This window comes from Pezoporus wallicus, unplaced genomic scaffold, assembly GCF_028554395.1.
Source record: "Pezoporus wallicus isolate ANWC-B61680 ecotype Strahan unplaced genomic scaffold, APGP_CSIRO_Pwel_v1 scaffold_13239, whole genome shotgun sequence".
In the NCBI taxonomy this organism is placed as follows: Eukaryota; Metazoa; Chordata; class Aves; order Psittaciformes; family Psittacidae; genus Pezoporus; species Pezoporus wallicus.
The window spans coordinates 3,261,440-3,284,133 of record NW_026642052.1 but is presented as its reverse complement, the minus strand read 5'-3'; the positions used below and the strand labels follow the sequence as shown (position 1 = coordinate 3,284,133).

Here is a 22,694-nt window from a genome sequence, read left to right as displayed (position 1 = left end):
GAAATTGCTACAAGTAATTCTATTACCAATTGCTACCAGTAATTCCATTAGGTTGAATCACCAAGTAACCTTGTTTCTGACACTATAACCAGACATAGCACATAAAGTAGTGAACTGAATGCATCATGCACTGGGTGGCTGCTGAGAAGGATACACTGAAAGTCTGGAATAGAGAAAATAATACACAGACATGGGATATAACAAAGCGAGCCAGGGTTTGGAGCCCATTGTTCCTTGCTGTTATCTTACTAGTAAACTTACTACAATTAAACTGAAAGAAAAAAAAGAAAAGAAAGTTTTTATTTGTATTATTACTTGGCATGTGGCACATCCTTTATAGGGACTGTAGTGATAGGACAAGGGGTAATGGGTTCAAACTTAAACAGGGGAAGTTTAGACTGGATATAAGGAAGAAGTTCTTTACTGTAAGGGTGGTGAGGCACCAGAATGGGTTGGCCAGGGAAGTTGTTTATGCTTCACCCCTGGCAGTGTTCAAGGCCAGGTTGGACAGAGCCTTGGGTGACATGGTTTAGTGTGAGGTGTCCCTGCCCATGGCAGGGGGGTTGGAACTAGATGATCTTAAGGTCCTTTCCAGCCCTAACTGTTCTATGAACTATTCTATGATTCTAAAGTATCGAACATGGAAATGAAACTATTCATATGTCAAAATATTTTCAGGATCAGAAATTATAGCATAGAATCATAGAACATTTTGGGTTGGAAGAGATCATTAAAGGTCAGCTAGTCCAACCCCACTGCAATGAGCAGGGATTAGATCAGGTTGCTCAAGAGCCCTGTTCAAGGTAATCTTGAATGTTTCCAGGGATGGGACATCTACAGCCTTTCTGGGCAACCTGTTCCACTGTTTCATAAAAATTTCTTCCTTATATCTAATCTGAATGAACCCACCTTTAGTTTAAACCAACAAGTCCATGTCTTTCTCCTACTGAGGACTCCAGAGCTGGATGCAGTACTGCAGGTGGGGTCTCACCAGAGCAGAACTGAGGGGCAGAATCACCTCCCTCAACCTGATGCTGGCCACACTACTTTGGATGCAGCCCAGGTTGCAATTGACTTTCTAGGCTGTGAGTGCATGTTGCTGGCTCATCTCCAGCTTTTTATCCACCAGTCCTTTTCCACAGGGCTGCTCTCAATCCCTTAATTCCCCAGCCTGCATTGATACTAGGGGTTGCTCCAACCCAGGTAGAACCTGCACTTGGCATAGTTGAACCTCATGAGGTTCACAGGGGCTCACTTTCCGAGCTTGTCCAGCTCCCTCAACCTCACAACATCAGTTTGGTGTCATCTGCAAACTTGCTGAGTGTGCACTCAAGCCCAAGATCTATGCCACTGAAGAAGATATTAAACAGTTCTGGTGCCAGTATGGACCCCTGAGGGACATCACTTGTCACCATCTCCATCTAGACATTGACTACTGACTACTACTGTCTGGATGCAACAAACCTAACCCACCGAACAGTCCATCCATAAAACCCATACCTCTCCAATTTAGAGAGAAGCATGTTGTGGGGGACCGTGTCATAGGCTTTACAGAAGTCCAGACAGATGATATCCATAGCTCTTCCTTTGTCGACTGATAAGTCATTCCGTCATAGAAGGCTACTAGGTTTGTCAGGCAAGACTTGCCCTTGGACAATCTCAGGTATTCCCATATGTAAGTTCCAGGCAGCGTATTCTGTCACTGTAAGTTCATATTTGGTGTCAGTTTTACTGCTACAGTTCTGTAAAGGATCAAATATAAGTAGAGTTAAACTGGAATAAAGGGAACAGAAGCTAGTCTCAGCTGTTTGTATAGAAGGTTTTGGAAAACAGCTACTCTTGCTTAATTGGAATGGTCTATTTCTGTTTTACAGTGGTCTCTTTTTTGTATATGCTAGCTAAATTTATGCATATTAATTATACATTTTAATTTGAAATGTTTATCCTACAATGTTTTTGTTGATACAGGACAAAAGTAATCTAAAGCATACCTTTCAATAATATCATGTGTCAAATTATTTGATCTATTTCATAAGGGACTACTTCTTTCCTTTTTTTGTATTTCCTGTATTCTTGGTATATGTAAGAAATTATGTTTATATGGCACTGAATCTTTGAATTATAATACTACATTATTTTCTGTAAGAAAGATAAAACTTCCTAGGTATGAAAATGGCTCATTCTGAAATCCCTGGTAATTGTTTCTAATATTTAAAGACACAGTCCTGCATACCAGTGATCAGGCCCCACTGGCTTTACCAATACGAATTTTACTGAGCTGTCTGCCAGGATGCATGTCATGAAATACATGAATAGCTTTTGTTTTATTAATTGTCTGTTGGATATCATCCCAGCATCTCCCGGCCGTTCCAAATCATGTTTTCTAGAAATGGGTTTGAATTAATTCTCCAAATTCAATGACTTCTCAGTTTAGGGAGGTTCAGAGGCAGGCTCTGATGTACTCCCTTCTCTTACTGATTTCCTGCCTGTGTCCCTTCATCCTCTCCCATGCAGTCACCTGAAAACACTGTGCAAATTATGAACACTTTCTAAAAAGCTCTAATTTTGCTCAGATTTGTATAAAAATTATATTGTAAACATGTAAATATGGATGATGAGAGCAGTCTAGGATCTTAACAGGTTGTGTTCTTCCTGTTTAATTAGTTGTAAATTGTATATCCTTCTGGCCCTTAACTTAGGAAATCAGGATCTCAGAATACATTTAAGGCTTAGCCTACCCTTCAGTGTTTAAAAGAGCAGCTTAACAACATGCATTCTTGAAAGAATATTTATCATGATAAACCAGTATTTCCTTGCGACTGGGACAGCCTCCAGGCAATCCACCAGAAGAGATCTAGGAGATCATGAGACACTGAAAAATGCATTAAATAACACTGGGACAACTTAAACACTCAACTTTTGTGAGGTCTGCTGTAGTGAGTTTGGTAGCTCCACCCTTTATATACCCTGCAGGTGACTCTTGGAATTATCTCAGCGCTCCATAACCCACATTCCCTTATCATTCAACTTCAAGAATTCAGTCAGTCTCTTGAAACATGCATGGAAATGATGTATGCTTATACTGAGAAATGCAGAGACATACCATTCAGCACTCCTGTCTGAAACAAACAGTATAATTTATGGACATGAATAAATATCAGCATATTCATGTATATTTATGGATCTCTGCTTTTACTTTTATGAACCTGTGCAACCTAACTTTACAACACCAGTATTTTCTTTTTCTCAGGGGAGTAAGGAATTAGTGGATATTAACCAGCTAAATATAGATTCATCTCTGTATAGCATCTTCTCTGACATTTTGCTAACCTGAAAAATCAGCTGCATCATTGTTATTCTGTGCTTTCTGGAAGTCCACGACTGAACTGTCAGCATGCTGGAGGTGGAAAACTATTAGAACCTTTTATATACGCTATACCTTGTCAAAGTGTGGCAGAGCTCATACAGTCTTTCCCCAAAGCCTTTCCAGGCACTGGGGCTTAGAGGGTATGTATGTCCCCTTCTGGAAAAATAAATGTACCCCTTGTTGTTTAATTAATGCTTTGTCTTCAGAAGCAGGTTTTTCAATGTAATAAAAAGAAGTATCTGCTATCACTTCTTGTGGACTCCCTTATATTGGAGTGTACAAATGGCTTCTTTTGATTATTTGATGTCATACGGAAAAGGGATTGAAAGTGAAAGAAACAACCCTCATGCAAGACAAAAGCAGCATACATAGTTGCATGTGGTAAAACTTTCACAAAGAGATAATTAAAATTACGAAGCTTATTTTTTTCATTGGCATTAATTAATCTCTTACTGAGACATTTAGGCACTGCAAACAGTAAATGGTCTTGTCTGCAAATATGATACACTACCGTGGGTGTTGTGCAAGCTAAACACAGCCCACAAGACAATTCCTCTCGTACCACCACTACCATCTTGAACAACCTTGAAGTGGAGATGAAGGGAAATGACTAATTAGGGAGGTACATCCATAGTTTGCCATCACTTGGCAAGCAGAGACTGGCATATTTGCCCAACAGCAGCTCCAGGGTTAAAAAAAAGTGGAAAATGCAGACCCATGAACCTCTGAAAAGCCTCCTCAGATGCTTCTGGAAATGTGTTTCTGCTGCAGTAATACTATCACAAGAGTCTGTAGGGAGTTCTTGCTGCTGTTCTGTGTGAGTGCAGAAATGTGTTGGCACAACCTCTAGTCAGCCCTGGAAAGGCTGAGAGCCTGGTAAGACCAGTGGAAAGGCTGAGCTTCTGCCCAGTGGAGCAGTACTATATGGTCCACTATGCCTATGATGATTGTACTCTTGACAGGTGATAAATCATGTCAACCTCCCTAGCTGCCATAATGTTTCCATTGCTACTACGTCTATATATCTATTTATCGTGATGTTTTATCTTGTGGACTTTAAATATGATGTATTAAAACACAGTGCAGGGTAATACAAATGAAATGAGGCAAGTAACTGTAAAAGCCAAAATTAGGATACAGAGAACAATGTATTTCAAATTAAGTGGGAACGAGATTACTTGTTAGCTGAAAATAATGAGCACCTTCAGTGCCTTATGTGCATGCAAATGATAGGTGTGCCAAAGGAATATAATATCAGCTGACATTACAAAACCTACCACCATGAAAAACAAGACAAGTGCACTGGAGAACCTAATCATTACAGAATTAAAAGAAAATCCCCTGAAAATCAACAGCACAAGCAAAGAAGTATGCTGCATAAACTCAAAGCCTGGCTGCTCCAGATGAGACATGCCTCAGGTGAGCCCCTGCAATGGGATGGTGAGCCAGAAAAAGGTATGCAGTTTTAATGTTCTCTGCATCTATGGGTAAAAATAAAAATAAATTAATACGTCATGGAAGCTTGTTATCATGTCATGGAACTACAGAAAGCAGAATTGTTGATGCAGTCAATCACACACAGAATTTGAGACCAATCACAGAAAAATGTAAGCAATTATCATTGACCTTGGATGAGACCACAATCAGCAGCGAAACCAGGCAGTTATTACCTCGCAGCTGAGGGCTTTTTTTGCAAAACAAATGGGGCAGTAATTTTAATGTACATTGGAAGTACTTCTTTGTACCACTAGCTTGTGTAACAGCTTTCAAAACTCCCTTGTCACAAATAATGACAAGCACTGACTGTCTAGAAAAGTCAGTTAATGAGTTTACTGGAAAGAAACTGCAGCTGAATACCTCACTTTCACTGCACAATACATTACCAGACAGTTGGTGGTAAATCTATGAAACATGGAACATGAAGGCTGGGGTCATACATATGGTTAACCTCATTCACAGAAGAAATACTGCACACACAGAGAATGTATCAAGTTTCTTATGGAGCTGTATCCGAACTACAGGAGTTTACCCCCTCATTTAAAAGGTGGGTGACTGTAAGGAGGGAAGCTGCCTGCTTTAGTTTGCCAAATGTGTGTATCCTGAAGAATAGAAAGCAAATAACACATTTCAGTGACAAGAGCCTATCATCTCTGCTCACTGGTCTTCCTACCAGCTTTGTAACAGCTCCAGTCTGCATGGTGCCTAAATTTTGAGAGAGCTATTGAGGTCACCTATTATCCATGGAAGAACTTAAAATTTACCAGAGTTTCCACATCGGACAGCAAATTTTTCTGCAAAGACCTCCCCCCCCCCCCTTAAAACTATCCCAAACTGAACTCTTACAGCTGTAACTGAGAAAGACGTATCTAAACGCATCTCCAGAGAGCCTATTCCCACACCTAGAATCCATGAATAGCACTGAATTTAGCTCAAAATCCATTTAGTACTCCCAGCTGACATTAGCACTCTTATTCTGCCCGTGAAGCGAGCTTTGCCAGAAGACTGCTCAGAACAGCAGTGTACAGAATAGCTTAGGATGAGGTCCATATCCTCTCTCCTCTCAACTCTCAGTAACTCACTCATGAGATAGATAAAGTATTTACATTTTGCATTAGAGAGCTGGGTAAACTCTACACATATAAATGGAAATACAGTCTGAATTCCAAGACTTTTAATTTCAAGAGTATCTTCAGCAACAAGATACAGGGACTTCGGGTCCTTTTTTATATTCTTCTGGGTTCTGCCTTTCCTTTCTGACTAATAACCTAGTTGCAACAAGAGGGATGAGGAATTACCTGTATCCTATGGCATTCTACCATTTGCTCATTCCTTTGGAAAATCGGAATCAGTGGGTTCAGCTTACTCAAGACTTAAAAGATCCTAGAAAAAACATTTTTGTCTTCCGAGAAGAAGTTGCCAGAGCTACATCCTCCACTGATACCTACCTGCTTTGAAGACACAAACCAGCATTTTGGACTCTGAAGTTACATTTACAGGGACATACAAGCTAAGACCAGGGTATGGACATGAACACAGGACTACATAGTACTCCACTGTTACCACAGTTGGCCAATAACAACTGGTTAGCGTCATCTGGAGACAGCACATGCCAAACATCATCCCCAACAGGAAACCTGGATGCAGTCACACTGTTTTTTGAGGAATGAGAAGAAAATGCAGCCATATGGATGTGAAGTGGGGGCCCCACATGGCCCCTACTTGCAAAAATGTCTTGGTGTCCAGAGTTACTTCTGGCAAAGCTAAACCTGCTGACTTTAGATGATTTTCAAGAGTGTTTTCCACTCATAAGCTCTGAGCAGTTCCCCATTTCAGCATACAGGAATCCTGGATGCCCTGGCAGCCCTGGGCAGTCAAGGCAGAGAAGCCAATGCCTTGTGCAGGTACCTTGAATCCCTTTTTACAGGGGCTTCTAGTTTTTCACTGACTGTGGAAGAAATGTTGCCATAATATTTTTTGGCATAGCAATGCTTCAGTTCCAGATATGGAAATCACTTTCATGCATAACAGTGAAGCATGGAATTTTCAGCTTGCTTCTTAATGATATCATTTCCTACCTGAAAAACTTTGCCGTGAAGTACTGCTTAATGTACAGAAGCACGCGCATCTGTGAAAGTATGCTCCCAGGAATAAAATCTGTAAAATCAAAAGACTTCAACAAGCCAGAAAGCAATGGCCTTGGCTGCCAATTCTTATTCACCGCTGTGAATATTGACACTGACATTTAGGAAGAAAATATTTGCTCTGAGAAATAAACTGTTCTCTTATTGAATGATACTGCATTCTTTTTACCTCTTTAAGAAATCAATTCCAAACAATCTATCTTGTGATCTGCAGTTGTGCCCCGAACCTGGTACCTAATCAAAACTGGTATATAATATTCTCCTCTGACACACCTCCTTGTGTAGCTTGATTAGCTTGGCCTTTAGTGCCTCCTTCTTCTGTTGTCTGATCACAGTAGGTTCATGATTTAGCACTAGCTGGGCCTACGATCAGCCTTAGAGAAAAAAAAAATGTTGCTTTCTTAGGGGAAATGACCTGTCTTCACCCCACACCTGGAAAAGCTGGCTGGGTCTAGACATTTAACCATTCCTTTATTACATGATCTCTTCAACTGTTGAAATGTGGGGAGTTTTTTTAACTTCAAGACAGCAATTTTCATTCAATCAGTTAAAGCTATGCCTCCTTTTTTTGTCTCTTGGTCTTTGATACTGAAATAGTTAAAAGACACATCTATTTCGACACTAAATCCTAATGAAACCATAAAACAAGTAGTACAACGGAGGTAACTTTCTTCAGATAAGCACCTTTAAAATATAAATAGGAAATTTGCCTTGGAAAGAAAGATTGGTTTTCTCCCATTAACAAGCTCCAGTGAGTAAGTTTTCAAATGAGTGTCTAGCATTCAGTTAGAATTACAAGCCAAAATATCATGAAAGATATTTAGAGAGCACATGAGCATAGTTGCAAAGTACTGAAATATTAGCTACTTCTTGACAGAAAAATAGCCTTTCCTTCTCTCATGCTGCTCAATGCTTTCTATTTCAGGCGGATAGTCTTGTCAATCACACCGGCTAGAAATCTCTCCTTAGTACAGTTACAGGTTTGGAAATGCAGGTACTAGAGCTCAGCATGTATTTCCAAACCATTTTTTTCTAAGATCAAAATAGTATTTTTGGGGTTTTTGGTCAGGATTTAATACCCTTTTTAAATGTTGCTTTTGTCAAATTTGACTTTTTTTCTCTATTCTATATGAGTGCTTTGTAATGGCTGCTGGTACTAATAAGCCACTCTTAATGGTTCTTTGATATTAATGGAATTAGTTATTTTTAATGGCAGCACTTCCCAGCTTATCAGTTCAATAGAAACAGCAATGATAGAAAGTAGCAATGGCCATTTTTTCTTCTGCTCCCTCACAGATAAAAGAGTTAGTACACTCACAAAACCAGGATAAACATAAGTTTATTACAGCCTATAAATCATACATCCAGATACCCTTATCTGCCACAGCTTTCAAAACATTTTTTTAAGCATCTGAAAACATGCCCTCTTTTTGCTTTGCAGTTTCTTTACCATGGGATCAGATAAGAAAGCTTTTTTGATCAGTCAAAATCTAATGTCAAAGTGCCAGGACAATAAGCCATTAATACACAAAGGATCTTTTCTTTTACTAGGGTCTGCAACACAATATCATGTTAAGAAAATGCTGATGCATGGGATGAAAAGCCTAATTCCTTCGAAGCAATTGCTACTTCAAGAACCTTATAGATTTTCATGTGTTTCTTTCATTTTTTTCTTTCACAAAGATTATTAATAAAGATAGAATGAATCTTTTAGTATATTAATTCCATAATCTGTGGTCAGATTGCCAGCTAGTTTAACATGACCAACTCTGTTTTCAGCATTTTCACTGACTGACAATATGGCCAATATCTGAAATAAACCAACCCAAAAACAGTTGGTGGAATTAGTGTGGAACAATAATTGTATTTCTGACGAGGAAGGCAAGGATTGGCTGCTGATGCTGCAGGCTACTCAAGGATGGTTAATTGTATTCATGAACTATTTGTAAGACAGTAAGCTGCCAAAACCTCAGACATTTCCAACATGGTAATTCTGGAATGCTGTAGTAAATAGGAAAAAACAGATGTCATAATGTGTTTCATCTAGTTTAAAACTTAACATGTAATTAACTTAAGGGCTTGACAATAGCTGATGTAGCAACAAATATAATGCAATTAAATTAGTACTTCATTATGACATCAAATTCTTCTACATATGCATTAGCAAATAAAGATCAAATTTTGAGACATTGGTATATTTTACAGTGACTAAACTGGCCTTAAAATGCAATTACATGTAATACTTGCTTTGTATTTTACCACTTGGGGAAATTATTTCATTTTTGTAACACTGTACTCTCTGTAGTCTTTTCATTACACTGCTAGCGAAAGCTGTTCCTTGGTTTACTGTTTCAAATGCTGTGTCTAGGTACTTGGACTTTTACATTCATTATGTATCATAAAGTCTTCAAATTCTTTATCTGTTGTACTGTTGTCTAAAGTGGTGTAGGCAATGATCATGGTTCTTTCACATCTTCTCCAAGTATTATGGTGGACTTCAGGTGGTCTGTTTTATGCACACAGCAGTATGTTGAGACAGACTCCTGTTCACATATTATTTTGGACTTCCCAAAGGTTTCTAAAGGTGTTATTAGGGTTTCCCAATTGTTAGTGCTGCAGGAAGAAAAAGGGTAAGAGTCTACTGAAGAAGAATAGCTTTAAAAAAACACGTGGAGTCCCAAACAATTCTTGTTACAGAACAGCACTGCTTGACGTGCAGTTTCTGTGGCAGTTTCCTATGTGCAGTTTGCATTCAAAGAAAGCAAAAATACATTCTGAGGTTATAGTGATAGAGTTGTGTTAAACAGCAGATAATTTCACTTTGAATTATGTAATTGCTTTTTCAAGTGATTCAGAGCTTCCAAACTCACCATGCTAGCGCATTCCTATTAAAGATATCGTAACCAGTTAGAGAGAATTCTGTCAGGAGAAAGGTTGAAACTTCAGCCTAATGCGGATCCTGATAAAATTTAATGTTACTTTCCATTCACTGCAGTAGATGAGGTCTTTGATGCTGACAATTAAATGGCCCTCTGATGCTGTGGGCATCTACTGCTTGCTTTTTCACTGTGCCAGGATATTATTAGGAGAGACGGATCAGTAAAAAGGAATCTGAAATCTGATCCAGTGCTGAGGAATGCCTTTTGAAGGTGTCATTTGAACCAAGTTATTACTTCTGGGAGGTGTGAACGTTTTGCATGACTCTTTGCTCAAAACCTGAAATGGACCGTGAAAAGTAGTAAAAAAGTTACGCAAGCCTTCATGCAATTAAGCAAAGTCGTTTCAAAGAGATAATTATATACTGCTGAAGCTGTCCATCAAGATACCCAATAAAACACATCAAGTATCTATTGGGTGTTTCTTCTTTCACCTTACATGAAGTTCCAATCATTTTCTGGGTTTTAAAAATACCTATGAATTTCTGTATATATTTGAACTAGATGGTCTTTAAGGTATTTTCCAAACCAAACCATTCTGATTCTGCGATTCTTTATTAGATTCCGCACACTTAGATGATCTCTTTTGTTCTTAAATTACATTTATTCCCTCCTGAATGTTGCTCTATCTCAATTTCTAAAATGCTGAATGGGCATGGCTTTCCATGAAGCATTTCATATGAACAGTTTATGAAGTGTGAACAATAAAGGACTGTCTAATGGTTGCTTATCATGACTTTCAAAGTTAACTGATACAGAACCCCTGCTCAGGGAAAACTGGGTTTTATTGCATCTAGCAGGAAATTTTAGGGAATATTATAAACTGACCAGTTTTAAGGAAGTAAGATGGATGGCTGGTGATAAAATGCTTACAAGCTGTGGGTATGTAATACTGAACTGAGGTGCAACTCCTCCTTCACAGCGAAATATGGTAAAATAGATACACTTTTAGAAATTTATTGGAGACCCTTTCCAGCAGGGGTCAGAATGAAAAAGGAAAACAGCGGTACTTGCTGAGGCTGAACAGCTAAAAGCACAAGTGCATCAGTCACTCAGATGTGGTTTAGCATTCTTTTCAACACAGATCATTTTGCCTTGATTTTCCAAACAAGTGCTGTCACCTCTGATGCACACCCACTGAGTTGTTCTCGCTGTGTGTAGGTTGTCACACAGAGGCAGCAAACAGGGTTCCTTTAGAGAACCTCCATCTTTGATAGCAGTTCAGAAAGGTGAAGCTGCTGATTGGAGTCAGCATGCTCTATCTCTCTCTACGGTCTTCTGGAGGAAAAGTTCATTAGCTGCTTTGCATGCCAAGGGACCAGCTGTCCTTCGGCACATGAAGCAGCTCTGATTGACCAGGAGGACAAGTGGGAAATAAGCTCACAGCAGCGCCAGCACGGCATATGGTCATGTACCAGCTGTTTCTGAAACGCTTGCCAAACCCAGATTGGAATAGGGTTGGCTGTTAGAAAAATAAACCCCAACAAAAACCAACAAGCAAACAAAAAATTCCACTGTCAGGATTCTGGAGATCTGACCACAAAACCAGAATTGTCAATTTTAAATATCACTCAGCAACTACGTGGATATTCAGAGTAATCTGTCAGTGGCTCGCATGCTCTGACTTGTGCCATTAGAACACTGATGTTCTGAGCATCTGTCCTTTCCACAGAGCTTTGAGAGAGAATAACAAAAAAATAGAGAAAGGGTGAAGTAAGGTAAGTGGATTCCTATTAGTGATATACATTACTAATATACCTCGAACACATTCAAAAGACTGAATGGAGATTGATTTAAATTGGTGCCAGCTGTTATTACAGACAAATCCCAGGTGTCCCATATTTCACTGTATTTTATTTCTACCTTGAAAAGGGGAATTCAGCTTCTGAGCTCACAAACAAAAGGAGATTTGATTGCGACTGGCGTGAGTTGTATTACAGTGTTTGTGAAATGCTTCTGATAAACCAGCGGAATGACTCAGCAGAAAACAGTCAGCAGGATTTTTTTCCCCCAAAGCTTTTCAGTTTCAGCTTTTCATAACAGGAAAATAACTTGAATGGTAATTAAATGGTTCAAAGAATGACACTGTCCTTCTATCACAGGGCTTTAAGCACTGCTCTGTAGAGCTCTCCCATAATACTCCTTCAAGGTTTGGAGAAGGCCGAGCTGATTAACTGCACGCTCATATGACTTCAATTACTGCCTTGGCAGTGTTTAAGAGAACGTTGGTAGCTCATGTAGCGGCAGAATCCTGTATGGTTTAACTTTTGGGTTGCCCAAATTACGTGCTAAAGTTGTTTGAAAAAGGTGAACCCCAGCTGAAACAAAACCAAGAGCAATGCTGCTCCTGTATCAGGAAATGAGTACATAAGCTGGGAGGCTGTGGTTACTATCTTGGCTTGCATTCATGTTTCTTACGAGACATATTTTTATATGCAGGCTTAACTTGTCAAAAGGCCTAAACAGGACTTCCTCTGGGGTGGGGGAGGATTATCTTCTCGAGGATTAGCTCGGTTCCAGTGACTGAAGATGTAGTTTCCACAAAAGAAGTAGTCTTGGCCAATGTGGATGACATACTGCATTTTGGAACTCTAGGAGCCACACGTTTAGCAGTGTATCAAAGGAAGAAAACCCTTATGATTATGCACAGAGAGAAAACTGACTTTAACATCTTAACATAATACTGACTTTCCTTAGACCAGTATGTGTTCACATATTTGAGAAATGCAAGGTGCTAGTGTACACCTGAAAAGGGCATTATTATTTTCCCAATTAAGAAGCTTAATTAGTACTTCAATGCACCTTCTGTCATGTTTTCAGCCTTACAGTGGCCCGTTTTCACCCATCTACTATGCTAAAAATGTTGCTTTCATTACTCTACAGTTGTGTAAACAGCTCTGATTAAACTGGCATTTAATCAAGTGGAATAAAATTTTCTCGGCTCCTGAGGAGCTCACCTACTTTCAATGGCATAAAACTTATAAAAGACAACTTTCCTTCCATACGAGCTCTTACTGAGGAGCAAAATAAACTTTATTCGCTCACCTTGCCCTCAGAGTCGTTAAAGGATTTCAAAAGGTCCTCGCATTACAAACACCGCTACACTCCATCATTATCCCCCATTTCCTCCTTTGCATTCCTGCCCCGGCCCTGGGTGTTTCCCTCCCGATCGCTACCGCGCAGCCCGCTCGCCCTCCCGAGGGGGCGAGGGTGGCTCTGCCGCCGCCTCGCTGAAGGCGGGAGCGAGGTGAGGCGATGCGAGGCGCCACGTCCCGCCCCGGTGTCAGCTGTCCTAAGGGACCTCACCGCGCCCCGGGCTGAGGCTCCCTCCAAGCCCGCTCCCTCCGCCCGACCGGTGACTTTCAAACGCCCCGCCCGCCCCTTTTCTCTCCTCAGGCGCCCGGCGGGAGGGGCGGGACCCGGCCGCTCTTGTTCACCCAGGGCAAAGGGATACTTCCCCCCTTCCCCCGCCCTTCCTGCACGGCGGCCTGCCATGGAGCCGGCTCGCCGGCGCCTGGGCACTCCGGGACTGGGTCGGCTGGGCCAGGCCGTTCCACAGCCCGCCCGGTGGAGAGCTGGGCGCATCCCCCGTCGCCTCACCGCAACCCCACGGGCCGGCCCCCTCTCCTGAGCGGCAGAACCAAACCACCCTCTGGGCGGAAGGATACGGGGCGGAGCCTGCGGCGCGGTCCGCCTGGGAGCTGAGTCCTGTTGCCGGGTGACGGAGTGGCCGGGCCCCTCCCTGCCCGTGGCGCTAGGAGCCGCCGCCGCTGCCGGTTTACGTAACGCCTCCCGGGGCAGGTCCCGGCTCCGTCCCGCCCGCCTCACTCGGGGACGGCAGCAGCGGGACGGAGTCTGCCACCTCCTCCGGCTGCCAGAGGCCCCAGGGTCCCGCTCTGCGCCGCCACGGCAGGTAAATACCCGCCGCGGGCCCGGGGAGCAGAGGTAGGGGCAGAGCTGAAGGGAGGGTGGCTGCCGCTCTCCCTGTGGCAACGGGAGGACGGAGCCGGGAGGCCACGGCGGGCGTCCCCCACACACCTTCTTTCCCGCCGCCGCACTGAGGAGCGGGCGGGCTGTACCTCCGGGGGGCGCGGGTCCAGGGTGAGGAGGCCCGCGCCGACCCGCGCATCCCTCCTCTCCGCTAGCAGCCCGGGAAGAGGAGGAGTTGCGGGGCCGGGCCTGGCCGGCGCTGGGAGGACGCTTTGCCGGGACGGCGCGTCCCGCTTCTCGGCTGCGCCTGCCGCAGCGCGACGGGAGCGTGCCGGGGGTAGGGCCAGGGGAGTGGGGAGGAAGCACGGCGGCAGGAGGAGAGGGGCCGGGGAAGGGGTGACAGGGAGCGTGAGGGGCCGGGCGGGGGGGCCTGGCTGCCGGCCGGCGGCGCGGCAGGGCTCGGGGGCGGGGCCGGGGGCCCGGCCGGGGTGCTCCGGTGCGAGCGCCCGCCTGGGAGCGGAGTACTCCCCGTGCTCCGCCAGTCCGACCCCTGCGGTCCCAGCGTCAGGTGAGCGGCTTGCGCCGGGGTGGGGGTTGGGGAAACACCGGCCTGGAGCGGGAGCCGGGCGCTGAGCTTTCCGGCTAGGTCAGGCCCTGGAGGAGAGGAGAGAGGAGGAGGGAGGTGAAGGCGGCACCCAGCTCCTACCCGTTGTGGGTGCCGGCCCGCGCCCATGTCACCCGGCGGAGCGGACGGGAGACGGGAGTATGCGGCATTTCGGGTCAGGATAGCGGGAGCCTAAGCCAGGCAGCCCCTTCCCCGCCCAGCGTGGCCCTGGGGTTGAAGTGACAGGGCTTCCTGGCCGGCTGCCGCCAGCACCGGCCGTGCGCGGGTATGGGCACGCCGTGACCTTTCATCCTGTGCGTGATTGTACAAAGCGGCGGCGGCTGCTGCGGACCGGCGAGCAGGAGCCGCGGCCGGCTCTGATGCCTCGGGCCTGGGCAGGAGGAAACCATCGCGGGTTGGGTTGCGGCGTTCTGGGGTCACCCGGGGACCGAGCTGGCGAGAGTCGCTCCCCTCCCGGTTCCCCCCTCCCTCCCCCCGCTTCCCAGCAGCATTGTCCTTTAGGGGCCTATTGAAGGAAAAGGCGGATAGGCTCGGGCTGCTGCTGCCGCCTGAGGAGGAGGAGCTGGGCTGATGGGAGACGGATGGGAGCACCGTCCTATGGCCGCTCGGAGCCTGGGCGGGCCCGGCAGGGCCGCAGCCGCTCGTAGGCAATGGGCGGGGGGGGGAGGACCGGACGCGCAGACACAAGGTTTGGCGAAGGTTACAGCTGAATGCAGAAGTGACACACACTGGCATTTCATTCCAGCTAACTCATTCCTACCTTCTCCTCGTGTCATCTCTATTAAAAGTATACACTTATTAAGTCGTGTCATGAAACTTTGAGAAAAGCGAAAGTATAGTGTTTTTTTTCTTTTCGTTTTGCCTTTGTTTTAATTAATAATTGCAGTACCTGATACTGATCTGAAGGGTGGAAATAATATGATTTGCTTGTCCTTTCAAATAAAAGGCTTTCCTGTATTCCAGTGTTTTGTGCATATAGTAATTTGGGTATAGTTTCTAGGCGTGGGACCGGAGGACACCATGGTATGCAGAATTAATTTTCCTTGTGCAAGCCCTTTTAAATCTTTAGCTTTCTACCTTTCTGCTGCCCACCGTATATTCTGTGTTCCTGGAATAAAGTGGGAATCGGAGATCAAATTGTATTTCTTAGCTGTCAAAAGTGAGCTCATGGTAATTTGGTACATAATTGTGTAAACCAAACTACTTCACTGCAGTGCTTAAAGCCCAAGTGTTGCGGGTTCCTCACAATCCATAGGAGTCTGAAATTGCCAGTTTTCTTTATTATTTAAGACAAAAATATGCCTTACAAAAGTAAATGACATGTAACTTGATCATTACTTGACATGTAACTGTACAGATTTTATTTTGTACTAATCCTCCATCTGCTGTTTCTTGTCAGTATGGATATGCTAAAATGGTATTCCTTCCTATCAATAAAGCATATCATATGGGTATCAAAATCTTTTATTTTAACCATTGAGATCTAAGATGGAATGTAGGTAACTTGAATAAAATCAGTAGGACGCTATGTGTTTGTAAGGGTCTTCATTTTCAAAGACTAAGAATTATGGGGGAAATCCTGGTTTGTACACTCAGTGAAAGCATCAGCGATTTATATCCCTGCCATATTCTCCTTAGTAGATATTTCCACTGTACAGTCACAGAACTTAATCAGTTCATTAGCTTTGTGCACTGTTGTGGTAGTGATTCTTTGAGACCACAGGTGCTGCAAATTTGGATTGAACACATGACCCTCCAGCTTTCCTGCTCGTCAGCAGGGGAGTCAGAAGGAAAGGAAGGGGCAGCAGATCTTTATGTCTATATGTGACCCAAGAGGAAAAATTGAAGGCCTTGAATTTCACTTGTTACCTTAATATGCAGATTTCATAGTCTGCATTCCTTGCTGCTTTTGTTATTGTTGTTATTTGTTATTCTTCCAAGTAAGAGAAATTCCGTGGGGGTAAAATGATGTCAGTGTTTTCCTCTGCTCGATTGCTGTGCTTTCTAGCAAGAATAGGGACAGAGGATGGTAGGAAGATCAAAATACTGATCATAACTTCAGTGTTTATCCTTCTTGAGCATCTTGTTTCCAGGTGAATAGGTGGGATGCAGGAAACCAAGAGGTTAGGTTCACACCTAGCACAGGTGACTTTTCTGTGGAATTTTACTGTCTTTTAGGCATAGTGCTGTAGAGTCAGAATAGACCTTCTCTCTACTTTAGCTAGGATCCCAGCAAAATCATAGATCAGGTTGCTACTTCTTTAAGCTTTGCATAAAGCAGCATATAAAATTTATAATGATGGATGTTTAAAGCATAATAAACATGCAAGCATAATGTTAAATATTTCCTTTAAAACCATCTGAATGTTAATGTGTTCAAAACAAGAAATTTGAGCTTTTTAATTTTTTTCTTAATCTGGTGTTTTTTTCTTTGTAGTTCATGAGAGTAAAAGACCCTTATTTCTTGTTACTCCATCGCAGCTTGGTTTTCTTCTTTTCTGAAGACATGCATTTATAGCATTAGGTTTCGTACCTGTCTGGTAGACTGATAATGTGAAGCCCCTAAAATTCTGTAATGGTAACAACAATCAATAGCTAATAACTGCAAGTGATAAGTCATTAGCATAATAAGACAAGTAATGGTGTCTGGTAAAGCAGAATGGGATGAAGACAGCAATTCCTGTAGGCTAAGAAAGGCAGCAGGAACTATACTAGTTATCTGCACTGTTAGCAGAGCTTGGAATACAAATGATCTCCTAGAAGCTATTTGGGATGGTTTCTTCTGTTCTGTGGAACAGCGATTGGAATCCTTCATTTTAGTCCAGGAACAGGGACAGGCTGGTTAGGTAATTTGTAACTGTAATTAGAGAAATGAGTTGGTGTGTTGTGTCCATTCCCCCAACCCCGCCCCATGAATTTTTTCCAAGTGAAGTCAGTTTCATTAAGGAAAATGAAACTGTTCAAATGAATATTTGAATATGCAGTTTATTTCAATACACAGACAAAAAGGAAAGTGGCTGATAGGAGGGAAAAATATGGGTCTTCTTTTGGAATTTGGAAATAAACTACCGGACTTTTATAGGCAAAAATACCAGGTAATTGCAGGACTGTCAGAGTGTTTGATAAGAAAAAATCTAGATGAGCTACTTCATAATATTTTTACTAAAAGCATCTTGTTCTATCTTCCTAAAGGTTGATTGGGTGCATCTATAATGGATCCTGAGCGATTGAATGTATATTTTATTGGGCTGTGGTGATTGGGGGTGTGAGGGGAAGGGTTGAGTAGTTTGAACAATTTGTACAAAGATTATTCTTTCACAGACTTCTTAATAGACATTATTTGTCTAGATTTATTGGAAGCTATAGTATAATTTTTAATCTGCTTTTCCTTTATAATTTCACGTGCAAGCATTTGGATTTACCTCCATAAAACTATACATTGATTATTTCTGCATCATGTAGATTCTGTTCATAACTTAGCTTCTAAATGTCTATTTTGGTATCTGTCTTTCCAAAAGATTTATTTACTAGGCAGTAGTGTGGAAATTTCAATTATAAAGGCTTTAAATTCATTTTTCACTGTTGTGAATGTAATAGAGTAAGTGTATCCTGCTAAGTTTGTGCATAGTCATTTTTAATATCATTTTTGTAGCTTTTAAAAGTCTTCCCCCAGTTAATATTAAATCTGTATAAGGAATAAGTTCTGATGAGTAGAACACTGGACTAGAGTTGAAGAGACCTGTAGTTTTCTATCAGCTTTGCCACTGGGTGAATTCAAGCACAGTGTTTCATCTTAACATGCCTGTGTTTGAGATGCTGTATGGAAAGGAGGAGCTGTTACGCCTTTTATGTTATTAAAATGTGTGAGTGTGGGTTTTTCGTTGTTTGTATGGTCTGGTTAGATGAATGAGCTTGGATATAGAAAAATTCTGAAGGGAGCCATAGTTGCATTGCAGATAAGGGTTTGCCTTTACAGACTATGCGAGAAAGTACAGAGAGAGGTAAGAGACTAAGGGTTGCTGAAAGCCAGGGAAAAAAAAAACCAAAAAACCCAATTTTTCTTAAGATTGTATACTTTTTTAGCATCAGAACAGAAGAGTTGAGATGCAAGATGCTTACACTGTGCAGGGTTATTCCAGGTAGTGTTAGCTTAGTCAGGAGAGACTGGGATAGTAATCTTCAACAGTAAAGTAGGAAGACATGCTAAAACATACACAGAGTGATTAAGGAAATTATTTTGGCCATTTAGCATGTGTCATATGTGCTTTTTAAGAAAATCAGGTATTTTATTAGCCTAAAGGAAAAAGGCTGCTTGAAGCATCACTAATGAAGAAATCAGTAATGTGTATTGCTGTGATTGCATGAGTAATTAATTCCCACTAAATCCTTGTGACACTGTAATCTGTTATTACAAACTTGAAACAAATTTGAAGACACTGGCTGAGTGCAGTGCAACACTGGAACACTGCCTTGAATTTAGAACACCAGAATCTTGAAAGAAATGGAGCCAACTTCCAGTGATCTGTCTGATAGATACCTTGTGAAACTTCAGGAAGAACTTTTACTGTTTCATGATACCTCAGTCGTGCTGGCTGAATATTTTGAGCTAACGACAGTTACTAATTAGCAAAAGGTTGTTGTTGAGTGAATTCCTATTCTCTTGGACCTCTCTTCTGGGGTAGAAGTTCACTCTTGCTGCTTATTTGACTGTTGCACTTAACAGTGAACCTGAACTACCTATAGTAATTCTTGTTTGATTTATATTTTTATAGCTGCATTGCTGGAAGTCATGTTGAATTTTATGGGGTGACATCGGAGTTTTAAAATGTTTCTCTGAGTCCAGATATTACTTTAATTTTCCTATTCATGTAAATATTTTTTTTTTCACCAGCTTCAATAAACAGGGTATCTTAACAGCTCGAGAGAAACCTCGGAGTTGAGCTTTTCATAACTTCGTTCTTGAGTTGTGAAAGAAATGCTTTTGTTAACAGTACAGTAACTTCCTTGAAGAGAAGTAATACAGTGCTAACCTGCTGGTTTTGTGAGAGATATTCTTGTGGTGGCAGTTAATATTTTACATTTTGGTAAGCTAAGATTTCCAGCTGTCATTTCAAGTGGCAGACAGCAAATTCATTCTTTTAAGAGCAATATTAACCTGTCCTACCTGTTCAGTTTGCAAACTTTGGTTTTTTTTTTAATAAGCAATGGCATTTTTAAACAACACAATCATAAATGCAGAGATATGGCAACAAATCACCAGTATTTTTATGGAAAAAGAACATAATGTTTTCCTGGCGGACTTGCACATAAACTGAATGAGTGATTCCTATGCAAAGGCAATACAATGCTAAAATATATATTCTTTCATGTGATTAGTTCTTCTGTTCAAAATTACAGTCTACTTCTGATGTCAATTTCATAAATATATAGAATTTCATTTATTAACATTCAGGATTAAAAATCAGAGGTGGTAGGAGTGCAGGAGAAAAGAATTTCCTTTACGGATCTGCCATACTTTATTTGCTGCAAAGTTGGTGTCTTCTCTGCTGGTTAACTTACAGAGCTTGCAAATTCACCTTGTCAGAACTCTTAGTGAGTACTGAGCCTTTTGTACCTAACACATTGTGCATTTTTATACAGTTATTAAAGAAAACATTGTATGTGACTTCCAACTGAATTTATGGTAACTTTTCTAATAAGAACAGCAGTTGAAAAGACTAGTTAGGCACTAGTTATATCTGGTTTTAAATCTGTTGTGGGGCTAAGGACATGGACCTGTTGTAGCAAGTCCAGAGGAAGGCCCTGAAGATGCTTAGAGGGCTGGAGCACCTCTCTTGTGAAGACAGGCTGAAAGAGTTGAGATTGTTCAGGCTGGAGAAGACTCAGGGGGGACCTTAGAGCAGCTTCCAGTGCCTAAAGGGGTTTACAAGCTAATTTACAGATAACAACCTAGTTATGGCTAACTTCAGTCAGATCTGATAGCTCCAGGAGTCACTGGTGGGACTGACAAGAGGTGAACAAGCAGACCAAAGGATCCTTACTAAACCAGAACAAAAGTGAATTCACCTGGGGTTCGCTTTGTCCTTTTAGGATTCAGCTTAGGAAATATACGCCCACTTACATGCAAATTTGGAAAGGGGCAGGCAAAAGTTCTCTAGCAAGTAAAAGTCATTCTGACATAAAGCCCTACTTCCTATTGCATGCCCAGATCTTTTCCAAAACACACCCTCTACCTGCTCTCCCATTTCTTTGTGGGATATATAGGATCATGAAGACAATCGGAGGGCTGGAACACATCCCCTATGAAAACAGGCTGAGAGTGCTGGGTTTCTTCAGCCTGGAGGAGACCTTAGAGCATCCTTCCAGTGCCTAAAGGGGGCCTACAAGAAGTCCAGAAGGGGACCTTTTACAAGGGCACGTAGGGATAGTACAAGAGGGAATGGCTTTATGCTGAAAGAGGGGAGATTTAGGTTAGCTTTTAGGAAGAAATACTTTACTGTGAGACTTGTGAAGCACTGGCAAAGGGTGCCCAGACAAGCTGTGACTGCCCCATGCCTGGTAGTGTGGCAGTGTTCAAGGCCAGATTGGATGGGTCTTTGAGCAGCCTCACCTATTGGAGATCTCCCTGCCCATGGCAGGCGGGTTGGAATTAGGTGGTCTTTAATTTCCCTTCCAACCCAAACTATTCTATGATTCTCTTTTTAAGTTTTTCAAAAGATAGTCATTAACTCCTAAAATTGCAGACCAAGTATAGAAAATTTAAAGCTTTTAGAAAAGACTTCCATTGCAAATTAAGGAAGTTAATAAACCAAAGTAAAATGTATAGTGTGGTGATTAACCAGTTAGATGTTTGTATACATCTGGGTTGTTAACTTTGGAAGTATACATAGCTGGAGAAATTCCATAACCTTTAAATGGGCTGTAGTTATTGGATCTTTGGAATTTGAAATTCATGCTCCTTTTCCTTCCCCAACTGAAAGATGCAATGTATGCCTAAGAATAAACTGTACATTAATTAAAATATATCCTGTATGGTTGTGCTAAAAGAGTGTCCACAAGGCTCCTGGGTGCAGCAGTAGCATTCCAGCTGATGTGAAGAGCATTGAATTTTTTATGGGGTGGCCCTGCTGCTTGGGGGATGGCTCCTTGTGGTGGCTGCCTGTGCTCTGAGGAGGCCACATCACCTCCCGGGGCACACTGATGCTTGTATCTACACACTGAGATCATAGAAACTGGAGGAAAGTCTTAATGGATGCACACATAACTTGGTGCTCAGGCCTCCAAGCCATTACTGTCCTCTTGGGAAGGAAGTTCTAACCAATATTTGCTTTTGTTTGAATAGGTAGTTTGAACTGCTGTAAAAGTTGAGCATATTAAAGACATCAGGAGGGCAGGAAGGAGAGTGATAAGAATAATCAAGAGCATATCTCTAATCTTTCTGTTACTCAACTGCATCCTCTGTTGTGTTGTTAAGCCCCACATGTATTCTTGGTGATAGAAAGGCTAGTAAATATAGCGAGATGCAAGTTGTAGAAAGCTTACAGATTTTACATGCCAGTAGTCCTGAAGATAAATGTCTCAGCCAAAAATGTGTTTGACCTTTGTGATCTTAGTTATATTTGGGTTTGGTTTTTATTAACCCCATTTACTTATCCTTAAATCTGAGTTACTGAAGTCTGATGATGGCAATCAGCAATGTATGATCTGTTACTTGTATACATAGTAAAATACAGCTTTTAATAAACAGTGTACTTGTGAAGATTCTCCTGGGACTGAACAAAAAAGACTTCAACTGTCTCCTGTGTGAGGTTACAGCTGGACAAGATTTCTCCCCAGGACCTCTTGTGCCCTGTAGCTATTCATCCAGGCAACCCCTGTGTGTGACAGGCTTGAGGTAAACAGGGGAGAGAAGAGGTATTTGCCACTGGCTTTGCTATGGTACGCTGATAAGATCTGCAGTTTTAAGTTGAAAAACTTAAATCATACCAATGTCTTCAATGGTAAAAGGAAATGTAACAGAACAGCCTGAAACCTGATATTGTTACACTGATGGCGGAGGAGCACTGTAAAGTATGAGCTGAGCAACATCTATGTTATTGAGGCCTACACATGCCACCTTCTGCATTAGCACTTGCTTTCTCTTGGATTCCCTAAGCTGTGGTGAACCATAATATTCTAGGGTAGTTACAGTGCAA

At 42.1% G+C, this 22,694-nt stretch overlaps 1 protein-coding gene across 5 annotated transcripts in view; it reads left to right on the top strand.

The window, feature by feature from the left end:
• Positions 1-13,719: 13,719 nt before the first annotated feature.
• The window catches only part of KIAA0232 (KIAA0232 ortholog), a 68,579-nt gene continuing 59,604 nt past the window's right edge, over positions 13,720-22,694 (top strand). For 2 of the 5 annotated variants that reach the window (XM_057426754.1, XM_057426752.1), the window contains exon 1: positions 13,720-13,857. The gene's annotated coding sequence lies outside the window, so the exon portion shown is untranslated. Of the gene's footprint in view, positions 13,858-14,338; positions 14,443-22,694 lie in introns of those variants that run through there. The other 3 variants (XM_057426755.1, XM_057426756.1, XM_057426753.1) reach the window with 3 other exon arrangements.